Source organism: Triturus cristatus, chromosome 2_1 (assembly GCF_964204655.1).
Source record: "Triturus cristatus chromosome 2_1, aTriCri1.1, whole genome shotgun sequence".
In the NCBI taxonomy this organism is placed as follows: domain Eukaryota; kingdom Metazoa; phylum Chordata; class Amphibia; order Caudata; family Salamandridae; genus Triturus; species Triturus cristatus.
The window spans coordinates 650,784,331-650,796,391 of NC_140581.1; the positions used below are offsets into that span (position 1 = coordinate 650,784,331).

The window sequence follows — 12,061 nt, forward strand, 5'->3', positions numbered from 1 at the left end:
CCTTCCCATCCCCACAGAGGATCTCACCATAGCAGAACTTACCTCCCACTACAACTCAACTATGACCAACATTCTAGACGAAATAGCACCTCTGAAACTAAAAAGACTCCGAAACATCCCATCCAGATCCTGGTTTAACACAGACATAAACTCTGAATGAAGGCAACTAAGAGCCGCTGAAAGACTCTAGCGGAACAACCCGACCCCAATCCTCCGAGACCAACTCAAAGCAATTTGCGGAATGTACAAAAATCACATCAAGAATAAAAAGACTTCCTTCTTTTGCAACGCTTTAGACAACGCTAAAAACAGGCCTAAGGAGCTCTTCAAGCTCATTCGTCAACAAACTTACAAACCCCCTATACACTCAGTTCTGGCCTCCAAAGACCTGTGTGAGAACAGGCCTAAGGAGTTCTTTAAGCTCATTCGTCAACAAACTTCCAAACCCCCCATACCCTCAGTTCTGGCCTCCAAACACCTGTGTGAGAATTACGCTAACTTCTTCAACGACAAAATCTCCAACATTGAGCTCTCCCTAGATGTCAACCACAGTCCTCCACACAAGAGTGCATCCCTAAGGACAGGCATTACCACTCAGAAACTCCCACCAATACACTGGAAAGTCTTCAACCCCATCTCCAAAGCTGAGATAGCCAAAATGATATCCACCTCCAAACCGTCCTCTCACGCCTCCGATCCTATACTGGCCCAGTTAGCCAAAAAGCTCAATCTCTCCCTAGCCCTGTTCTGGACCAAGATCATTAACAGCTCCCTTACATCTGGAGTAATACCGGACGGCCCTAAAAGTTGGTCAAGTCACACCACTATTGAAAAAAACGGGCTTAGACACTAATGATTTGAACAACTTCAGACCCATCTCCAATCTTCCTCTCCTACCCAAAATCCTGGAAATGTGTGTTCTCCTCCAACTGACTCAACACATAGACAGCATCAACCACTTAGACACTCACCAATCAGGCTTCATAAAAAATTGCAGCACAGAGACAGCAATCCTCAATGTCATCGACGATTTACACAAATCACTCGATGCAGGTCACTGCGCCCTACTCATTCTCCTGGACTTATCGGCTGCCTTCGACACGGTGGATCATAACCTACTCATCAAGGTACTTCATTGTAGGGTAGGGGCAGAAGAGGTGGTCCTAAAGTGGTTCTCCTCCTTTCTCCGGAACCACAGCCAAAGAATAAAGATTAGAAACTTTTCATCAGACTTCCACCCCATCAGCAGAGGCATCCCCCAAGGATCAGTTCTATCACCTCGACTGTTCAACATCTACACGGAACCCCTCACCACCATACTCAAAAAGTCGAACATCCCCTTCCACCTCTACGTGGACGACACCCAGATCTACCTTGAAATATCCTCTGTTGCTGACATTCACAGACTCAACGACACTCTAAGTGTAGTCCAACACTGGCTATCAGAAAACCACCTGAAACTCAATAAAGACAAAATGGAAATCCTCCTCATCTCTAACACAAAGGAGAACCCCCAAATCGCAGAATGGCTAAAAGCAATGATGCTCTAAACGGCAATCTCACCCTGATGGATTCCGTAAAATCGCTCGGAATCACCCTTGACCCCAAACTTGACATGACCAAACACATTAAGAACACCGCCAAGAGCGCCTTCCTTAACCTGAAGCTTCTTAACAAAATCAAACCCTTCATCCCGCCTAATGACCTCAAACAAGCCACTCAATCCCTGGTGCTATCCAGACTAGACTACGGGAATGCTTCCCTCACAGGTACAGCAAAATCCCACCTAGCCTACCTCAGATCTACGCTCAACGCAGCAGCAAGAATGGTCAATGGAGTGAAGAAGTTCGTTTACATCTCGCCCGCACTCAGAGAGCTAAAATGGCTCCCAATTGAATGCGTGCCAATTTCAGATCGGCCTGCCTCACGCACAAAGCCCGTCACACAGGGAAGCCCACCTACCTGGCCACCAAACTCAAGAAGGCCGGTCAGACAAGAAGCCTCAGAAGTTCGAAAACTCTACTCCTCACCCCGCTGAAAATCCGCAAACAAAAAAACGCTTCTCGATCTTTCTCTGGAAATGCCCCCAAAATCTGGAACTCCATCCCAGTTCATATCAGGACTACCCCTTCCTTTTTACAATTCAAAAGACAACTCAAAGACCACTTCCTTAACGGTTCTCTCCTGAATGGATAGCTGTTGCCGAATAGCCTAAGCCTGCACTTTGCAGGATATAAACACTGCCCCACCAAGACTGATACCTCATCCCCTCTTTGCATGTGCTCAGTATTGTGACTCTCTGTGTCTTCCTTTCCTGTAATATTATTCAATACACTGAGACTTCCAATTGCGTCTTGAATCACTGTGTGTATGACCACCTAAATATGTGCTTTAACCCATGTTGTGAAGTGCTCCGATACCTTCGGGTCTGGCTAGCGCTATACAAAACTCTACAATAAATAAATAAATATTGGGGAAAATTAATCTTATGGACTGCACTACAAGGAGAGGAACAGGTCATATAAATTGTATTTGCCATCATCACTTTGTATCCAATACGCCAAACTTGACATCAAATCATGCACTTGTTCCCATTTTACTCAGTAGCCTCACCCACCTCCACATATTAGTTACAACAAATTCATTTGCTGGTCAGTAAGCAAGGAAAGGAAACTTGACTTACTCTAATGCAGAGTTAGGTAGAGGGATTAGACAGGTAGGGTAGAGCTTGATATATAATAGAAGGTCCACTACAAAGATCATCGATTCAACATCTTTGCCAAGGTACAATTCGAAAGGGAAAAATATGATCAAGTGTAAAATAAATCTGTTGTTGGAAACCATGAAATATATTCTGGAATCACTTCACTTCACATGGTTATAAAATGAAATGTGGCACATACCAAGAATGGACTTTCCAATTTGGTAGGCTGGAATGGAAGAACTTAGGAAAAAATAAAGGGGTGAAGTACTAAGAGGTGACTTGGTGGGCGAAGGGAAACAACACACCTTGTGTGTTCGATTTGTAATGCATTGAAAACATTGTAAATGCTGCATTATCTAAAGCAGACACACATTGCACAGTCAACACCTCAGTTACAAATTGACCAATACTGCACTTCGTTAATAGGGTGACAAAATCCCACGCATTGATGCCTACTACACATCACTGGGAAATAAATTACTTTGAACTGTACGAGCTACATAAACAAAGTCACAGAGAGTACGTGCTACTCATGGATCCACTATAGTGCCAGGAGAACAGTCTGCAATGTCTTCTTAATCAATCAGCCAAAGAGTGCACCAATGGTGAGTATGATCAGGGACAGCCAAAATATGCAGAACCAGCCTTGGGTGGATTTTTTTGATTAGGCCAGCAAAGCACTAACGGTTGGGTGTGGGGCAGCAAAGTTGATGATTTTATTGGGTTGTTTAATCTGAGCATATGCTCAATATCTGTTTTACAGAGCTGCACCAACACCTAGTTGATAGTAGGCTAACTGACCCCAGCACCAGAGTGTCCATAAAGGTACCTGGGGGGAAGGATCATTTTGAGTCCTACCGGAAGAAAGAGAGGAGAGAAAAGCCCAAAATATTTCCCAAGGAAAAATTCACCAGTCCCAATCTGAGTCAAATATGAAGGGGTTCTTTGACAAGTAGACAGAGAAGTTTGTCCATCAGTGCACTGAGAATTACAAATATCGGCATTCCAATGGAGACACCAAATGTCCCAAGAGGGCACAGCCCACCATGGGTGGGCAGACTCCTGGGTTTGTGAGTATTGCAAGTGTAACCCTGTTCCTTTTCCCCAGTTCGCTTGTGGGAAGGGACCGATGTTACCTTAACATCCCTAGAGATATGGTGCCAAATGCCCGTATGCCTTCCATTATTTCTAAGTCTAGGAGGTGATCCACCATTGTGTAGGGTGGAGGCTCTTAGAGACACAGGAGCTAGATTAACAACTGGGAGGTGTCAACTGGTATCTTCAGAGAAGTCCTCCCTAATACATGTCAACAGGTTATAGTAGCAGGCAAATGTAAGAGTTACTTCCCGGTGGCTCTGGTTCCCTTTGAGTGGGGGAGTGGTACTAAGGTTCTCTAAAAGTAACTTTGATTCCTGCTATGTCTGTTGGTTGTCTGTTGGGTAATGACCTAGAGCACACTGTCTAAAAGGAAGTGGAGCTCAGGACACACCTGGAGATGTTAGGCTTGTGTAAATGGGTCTGTATGACCACAAGGTCCATGGCTGCCTAAGAGGGAAGTGCAGAAGGAGTGCCCAACTCTAGAGAGTTTGAAGTGGCAAGCTGAGACTCAGGCAGCAGGTGATACCGCTAGAGATCACCTTATCCATTTGGAGAATTGCCTCTTTTAGTCAGCTGAAGCTTCCTGAGCCTGGGGCAGGTCATGTGCTGGTGGTCCCCCATTGCAATATGGTCTTAATGCTGGGGTGGTTCAATATATACCCCTGGCAGGACGTCTGGGGCAGAACAAGACATTTTCCAGGCTTTTCCAGCACTTCTATTGGTCCTGGATGAAGACAGCTTCAGATACATTCTGCAGGTGCTGGCCCAGTGGCAAAGCAGGGACAAAGCTTAAGGCTCCACTGAATCCCTTGTCTGTCATTGGCACTCCCTTTGAGAGGGTTGGCATCGACACTGTTGGTCCTTTGGACCCTGAGACAGCCTTAGGCAAAAGATTGATCCTGGTCTTAATGGACCATGCCACCCAGTATGTAGACAGTTCAATGCTGACATTCCATACACAGACGAAGTTCTCCATGAAAAAGGCAAAGGACAATCTTGTAGCCAGTCAAGAGATAATTAACTCATGTATGACCAAAAGGCCACTCAGAAGGAGTTTCAGCCTGGCCAGAAGGTGTGGGTCATAGAACTTGTAAAGCCCAGAGCTCTCCAAGACTGTTGGACAGTTCCATATTAGGTGAAGTTGCAAAATGAGAATGCTACCTATATGGTGGATCTCCAGACCCATAACAACCCCTAAAGGTGCACCACATACACTGCCTCAAACCCCACTTTGAGAGGTCCGAAGTCACCATGCTTTTGGTTACACCTGTCAGAGAGGAAGAGGAGAGTGACCATCTCCCTGACCTTCTGTCTATCCAGGAGCACGATGAGTGGGTAGAGGGAGTTAACCTCTCTGCTACTCTGACACCAGAACAACAGGGTTACTGCCGTCAGTTGTTGGGGCAGTTTACTTCCCCATTCTCCCTCATCCTTGGGTTCACACACTGTGTACATGAAACATAGCTACTGGAGACAGTATATCTGTGAAGGACAACATTTACAGGTTGTTGGACAAGGTGAGCGCTAACATCAAAGAGGAGGTCTCCAAGATGCTGACATTATGGGTGATTAAGCCCTCTAGCAGTCCGTGATGCAGCCCTGTGTGCTTGAGCCCAAGTCTGCCCCATCAGGCACCACTCCAGAACTTGCGTTCTGTGTGGACAACAGGGGACTCAATTCAGTCACCAAAACTGACGCCCACCGAATTCCTCGAGCTGAAGGGCTCATAGACAGGCTGCGCATTGTCAATTACCCAATACCTTTTATCTCACATCGAGGTACTGGCAGATTGCTCTGACTGAGGGGGCAAAAAAGAGAGGTTTGCATTCTCACCCCAGAGGGCCACATCAATTTCAGGCCTAAAGAATGGTCCTGTCACCTTTCAGAGGTTGGTGAGCAGTGTCCTGGCTGGGAATTCAGGTGGACCTTGCTATAAAGTCCAGAAAGTGCCAGATAGGGCAGGGTACTCTGGTGTATCTGGGCCACGTGGTGGGCTGGGGAGAGGTGCAGCATCTCCTGTCCATGATTGGGACTATACTGGCCTGCCAACCTCCTAAAACCCAGCCTTCCTGGGCCTCACAGGATGTTACAAGTTTATTAACGGAGGTTTGTTAAGAGATGAGACACCATTATTGCGCCCCCTTAACTGAGCTGATTTCTAAGGAGCAGTCCAAAAGGTGATGCGAACACAGGCCTGTCAGAAATCCTTTGACTCCCTCTAAGAAGTCATGTGTAGCACCTGTACTCAAGGCTTCTGACTTCTCCCAAATGTTCATTGTGCAGACGGAGGCTTCGGAGGATGGCATAAGGGCTGTCCTAACACAGGTAAATGAGGAGGGCCTAGACCAACCTGTAGACGTCCCCGGGAACAGAGGTGGAGTTCTATTGAGAGGGAGGCCTTTTCTATGGTCTGGGCACTGAAGAAGCTGAGACCATACCTGATTGGGACTCACATGGCTCCTGCAAATGAGGGGTAAGAATCCCAAGCTCCTGAGGCGGTGCATCTCCCTACAGGGAAAAGACTTCCTGGGTCAGACCATGCCTGTGCTGATGGTCTCTCTACGTTCTTCTGCCATAGTGGTGAGAGCTCCCATGAAGTTGGGTAGTGCTCCTACTTTCAGCTGGGGGGTACACATGTTAGACCTGACAGCCTTAGGGTGGCCTTTCCCCAAACGTTTTACCTTATGCCACCATTATTGCTGATCTCGTTTTTGCTGGCCTTAGGACTTTGTGCACTTTTCCACTGCTGACAAAAACTAAAGTACATGTGCTCTCCCCTCCAATATGATAAAATTGGCTTACACATTTAATTTTTTCACATTTAATTTATTTTAATCCCTGAGTAAAGTGCTCCCACATGAACCCAGGCGCTATAAATCAAATTCTATGAGTGGACCTGCAGCAGTGATTGTACCACCCACTTAAGTAGCCCTTTAAACCTTCTTCAAGCTTGCCATTGCAGCCTGTGTGTGCAGTTTTAATCTTCCATTTTGAGCTGGCAAAATAAAACTTTTGCCAGCCATAAACCCTCCTTTTCAATGTATATGTCACCCCAGAGGATAGTATCTAAACAGCCTATCAGGAAGGGTGTAACGTATTTGAAAAGGTACACATATGCTTTTTAGTTTTACATGTCCTGTTAGTGAAAAACTCTTACATTTGTTTTCACAACTGTGAGGCCTACCTCTCTAATAGGATTCCATTGGGTTCCCTTATTGCATTTAATAGGTGGTAACTTTCATTTGGGAGCAGCTAGGAATGTCAAGTTTGGTGTCTCTGGAATTGCAATTTAAGACCCTCTTCAATGGTAAACTCAGATTAAATGTCACAATGCTAAAAATGCCACATTTAAAAAGTTGGATATTTCTTGTCCTAAACATTTGGTGCCTACTTCCTATATCCCGGGTCACAAAGCTAGGGGGAGCTGGCAGTTGGTCTTTGTTTATTGCTCCCAGACAGTGCGACACCGGGTAACAGGTGTTGACAATATGAGTCATCTCTGAGTTGATGAGGGGGAGAAGCTGTCACCTATCACATTTGCACATCACAAAGGTACTGTATGGGGACACTTACAAGGGATGTGACACTAGTTTTTGAATGAAATTACATGAAATGAAGTAAAAATGGGTATTTATAAAGCGCACGGCTACTCACATAGAGTGTCCCAGCGCTAAACCACCAAAACCGTAACAGAAAGAAACTACACCCAACCTACCAGAGTGCTATTGCTGAAACAGCCATGTTTTATTTTATTTTATTTTATTTGTTTATTTGAAGAGTTGTATATAGCGCTGGCTAGACCCGGAGGTATCAGAGCGCTTTACATGAGGATTGTTGCGTTACAAGTTACAAATTGCATCCATTACAAGAGCATAGTAAGAACACAGGAAAAAGAACAAAGTTAACAGTAGTTCATTGGAGGGAGGGGGCGGAGGGAGACAAAAAGGGGAGAAAAGGAGAACTATGCCTAATGTCCAGCTGGGTAGGTGATGGTCGAGGGGGTGAACCAGGGCCAATCTCTTCTATAGCTGTCTAGCAGCTCCAACGGGCATCAGCCATGTTGCTCAGATTTCCGAAGTAGGGAATAACAAAGATAGCAGATTTGCATGGTTACATTAGTTACAGTTGCATAATCAAACATAAGGGATCAGGACCCCAGTAGAGGAAGGTGGGAAGCGAGGGAAGAAAAAAAGAACAGGGAGCAGGGAAGCAGATCAGTTGTGGTAGACCGGCAGTGGAAGAAAAGTGTCTTATGGAGGCCCAAAAGTTAGAGCAAGCGGGACCAGAACCAAGGTGGGGCCAAATAGATACTCGGGCCAATGCCAATAAACAAACACCACGCAGAGTCATCTCGGCATCTAATATGAGATGTAGAGTCCAGGCGACATAGTTAAGGGAGGTTGGGGGTAGAGGCAGCGACTAATGAGCCTTTAAGCAGCTCCGGTGCAGATCACTGATGATCGCATCACTCATCAAATACTCAGAGTATACTCAGATTGCTACATGTAAGTAGCAATCTGGATTGTGCATGACAGAGGCAGTTAAGGCGGTGGAGACCTATGGAAGATGGCTAGATGTTGCCTGTTGATGGGTCAGGCCTGACGTTCATTAGCACAAGATGAACGGTAGTGTTTGACTCATGCCAGCTCTTCATTCTCTACACTTCAATGACCAATAAGCTAAAAATTATTAAACAGCAGGGCTGCTTTATTCAGTGTTTGGCTCCCCCATCTCTAGACAGAGAAGAAAGAAGAAGATGGAAGCAACTCTATGGAAAGGACCCATGTCAGAGGATCTCTGGTGTAGCTGGACTAGCCACAAGGTTTTGGATGGCTCTGTAAAGGACAACTGTGGTCTTCATCCAGTGATGTGCCCAGGGTTTGCCTGCTTGGGTCCTTCAAGATGTCTTCATGTTTCCCTCAGAAGGCATATTTGTGAACTTTCTCGTGGGATGCGACAACCTTCCCATCCACGGTCTCTTCAACGATTGAGCGGACTTGTTGGGTGGTTTGGAGCACATCTTTGGTAGCCCTGGACAAGAGCTGGGCATCCTCTCCCTCCAGCAGGCGGTGGTAGGTGGTGATCTCCATTTCCAGGCGCATCTTCCATGAGGATCTTGTACTCTTGGCTTTGCCTTTCCATGTCGTTTCTGAGTTTGGCTAGCTGCGCTTCCACGTTGGAAACCATGGCCTGGATCTGGTTGAGTTGCAGGCAGTACATGCCCACGGTCTCCCTCAATGGTGCCTTCCAGGGCAGATTTCATGCTTAGCTGGGTCTGCAGCTGTAGCTCCAATGCCTGGACGATGCGCCTTAAGTCTGTGATCTCGCTCTTGCTGGACTGCATCTGTTGACTGTGGGTGGCAACTTCACAATTAAGTTCCTCCGTCTTGCTGAAGAACCAGGCCTCGGCATCTCTGCGGTTCTTTTCCGCCAGATCTTCGTATTGGGCTCTCATATCAGACAAGGTCTTGCCCAGGTCAGCACCTGGTGCTGCATCCATTTCCATGTTGACCTGCTCACCGACTTGGCCACGCAGGGCGTTCATCTCTTCCTCATGGTTCTTCTTGATATCGGCCAGTGCCTCCTTCAGGCTTTTGATTTGGATTTCCAGGTCTGACCTGGCAAGAGTCAACTCATCCAGAACCTGGCGTAGGCCATTGATGTCGGCCTCCACACTGTTGCGAAGGGCCAGCTCACTCTCGTACTTGCTCCTGAATTATTCAGCTGCCAGCTTGGCATTGTCGATCTGCAGCAGGGTCTTGGCATTGTCGGTGGTGGCATCATGGATCTTGTTTCGCAGGTCTTCGATGGTCTTGTAGTAGTGGCTGTAGTCGCGGAAGGGCCCGGGGCCTTGCTTCATGTTTTAAGTTGTCTCCTAAAAAGCAGCAAATTATTAACCTGTCTGAGCTGCAAAGGCAAGTAATTCAACAGGCGTGCAGATAAAACCTGAAAGGAACGTCCCCCTATCCGAGATCGCGCAAACTTGGAAATGAGCATAAGGGACTGTCCTGAGGACCTTAAGACCCGTAGAGGCTGGTAGTGTTGGATCCTCCTTCTCAGATAAACGGCACCCGTACCATAGGCCGCTCTATGGACCAGCACTAAAGCCTTAAACTGAATCCTCTTTCTAACCGGAAGCCAGTGTAATGCTTTCAGGTGGGGTGACGTGCACTCTGGGACTCACCTGCAGCCGATTGAGCAGATATTCTGGTAACCCCAGATACAAGATATTTACATAGTCCAACCTGGATGTAATTAAGGCTTGCACTACGGTCTTTCGATATTCAACCGGTAGTAGAGGGAGGATATTTTTTACCATTCTTATCAATCCAAAGCATGTCCCAGCCATGGTTTAGATCTGGGTCTTCATTGCTAAGCTAGCGTCCAGCTTAACTCCCAAGTTCTTTACTGTGCTGACTGGAGCAGAGAGAGGGGACACATCATGGGACCTCCATAGGCCCCAGTCCTCAAATGGAGGGCAGCCAAAAAAGATGATTTCAGATTTTTCCGGGTTACACTTAAGTTGGTAAAGTTGCATCCAAAAAAAAACCTCCGTTAGACATCTGTTAATCTCCATCCCTCTGAAGTTTGCCCCTTTGTCACACGTGAACAACAGTTGTGTATCATCGGTGTAAGAAATAATCTTTGCTCCGTGTGACTCTGCTAGGTGTGCAAGTGCGGCCATATAAATGTTAAAGAGTGTCTGGCTCAAAATGGCACCCTGCAGAACGCTCACCTGCATTGAGGGAATTGCGGCTGATAGGGAAGGAGACCAGATTTCCTGCTGCCACGCACTCAGAAAGGAGGCAAACCATTTGTACACTGCGCCCCGATACCACACTCCGCCAACCTCCACAGGAGCCGGTCATGGGGCACGGTGTCAAAGGCTGCGGACAGATCCAACAGTATCACCACACCACTGCCCCCTTTGTCCATCTGAGTTTTAATGGTTTCAGAAACCTCCAGTTACGCTGTTTCAGTGCTAAGGAAGGCTCTAAAGCCTGATTGACTATCCTGGAGCACATGATTTCCTTCCACATAGTCTGTTAGTACTGAATTAACGTACTTCTCGAGGACCTTTGAGAAGAAAGGCAACAGGGATATGGGCCTATAATTGGATGCAACTGCAGGGTCGACTGTGTTTTTTTTTAAGAGAGGAACAATTTTTGCCTTTTTCCAGCAACTGGGTACTTTTCCATTTTCGAGTGAGGAGTTCAGAACGAGATTAACAGCGGGATTTATGGTCTCCGCAATATTCTTCAAGATTTTTGGAGGACACGGGTCAGAGGGAGATCCTGACTTCAGTGTTACCATGATGTCAAGGGATTTTTCTAAAGAAATAGGGGGAAATTGGGTTAGTGAATGACCAACCTCAAAAGGTGGTGGGTCCGCACCCCACGTTTCATCAATATCAGATGTGCCCATAGAGACAAATGATTGTTGTATCAGGCAGTTCTTATCATGAAAGAAATCAGCCATCTGGTGAACCCAACTGGAAGTGGAGATAAATGGCATGCTCACTGCGGGATGAGAAATCCTTAACAATTAAAAAAAATGATTGCTCTTATAAACCGCACCCTTTATTTTTGAACTAAAGAAATTTTTCTTTTCCGTGCACACATCAATAAAATAAGCTTTCAAAGCTTGCTTATAAATGGTTTTGTTCTCGGAGTCAAACTTAGTTCGCCATCATACATAACTGAGAACCATAATTGGGCCTGTCACCTCTCCATTCTCCCTTTTTTTGAGACCGCACAAGGTGGTGCACCACATCTCCTAACAGCAACTGGGCACAACCACCGTGAATGTCATGGCCAGCTCTGTAGATGGTAGACATTGAGTACCACACTTATTGGGACCAGCTGGGCCCTATGATTTAAAATACTCATGCTGTATTTTTACATGTATTTTTACACGTATTTTTACACATATAGGGGGTTTTCTGTCAAATAACCATGTATTTTTACAACTATGAATACGATGGTCTTCTGACATTTCCATCAGGTTTCAATATCTCTTCCTGAAATATCACCGGCTTCACTAATGGGCATGAGCGCTTCCCTCTCGTGAATAATTTTATCAGCTGCTGGGGTTAAGTCACTTTCACCACATCCTCTGATGGACACGCATGCGCCCACACCCGGGCCTCATTCGGCTTCACTTTGCTGCAATAGGCATGCGCAGCCATTACACGATGTCGCGTACTCAGAGGTTGGAGAGTCCACAATCACGTCTTCCGCCCACTCGGGTACACCCATG

At 46.3% G+C, this 12,061-nt stretch overlaps 1 pseudogene; it reads right to left on the reverse strand.

Annotated features, from left to right (window-relative positions):
* Positions 1-8,721: 8,721 nt before the first annotated feature.
* LOC146865715 (keratin, type I cytoskeletal 17 pseudogene) lies at positions 8,722-9,662 on the reverse strand (annotated as a pseudogene).
* Between the last annotated feature and the right edge of the window lie 2,399 nt (positions 9,663-12,061).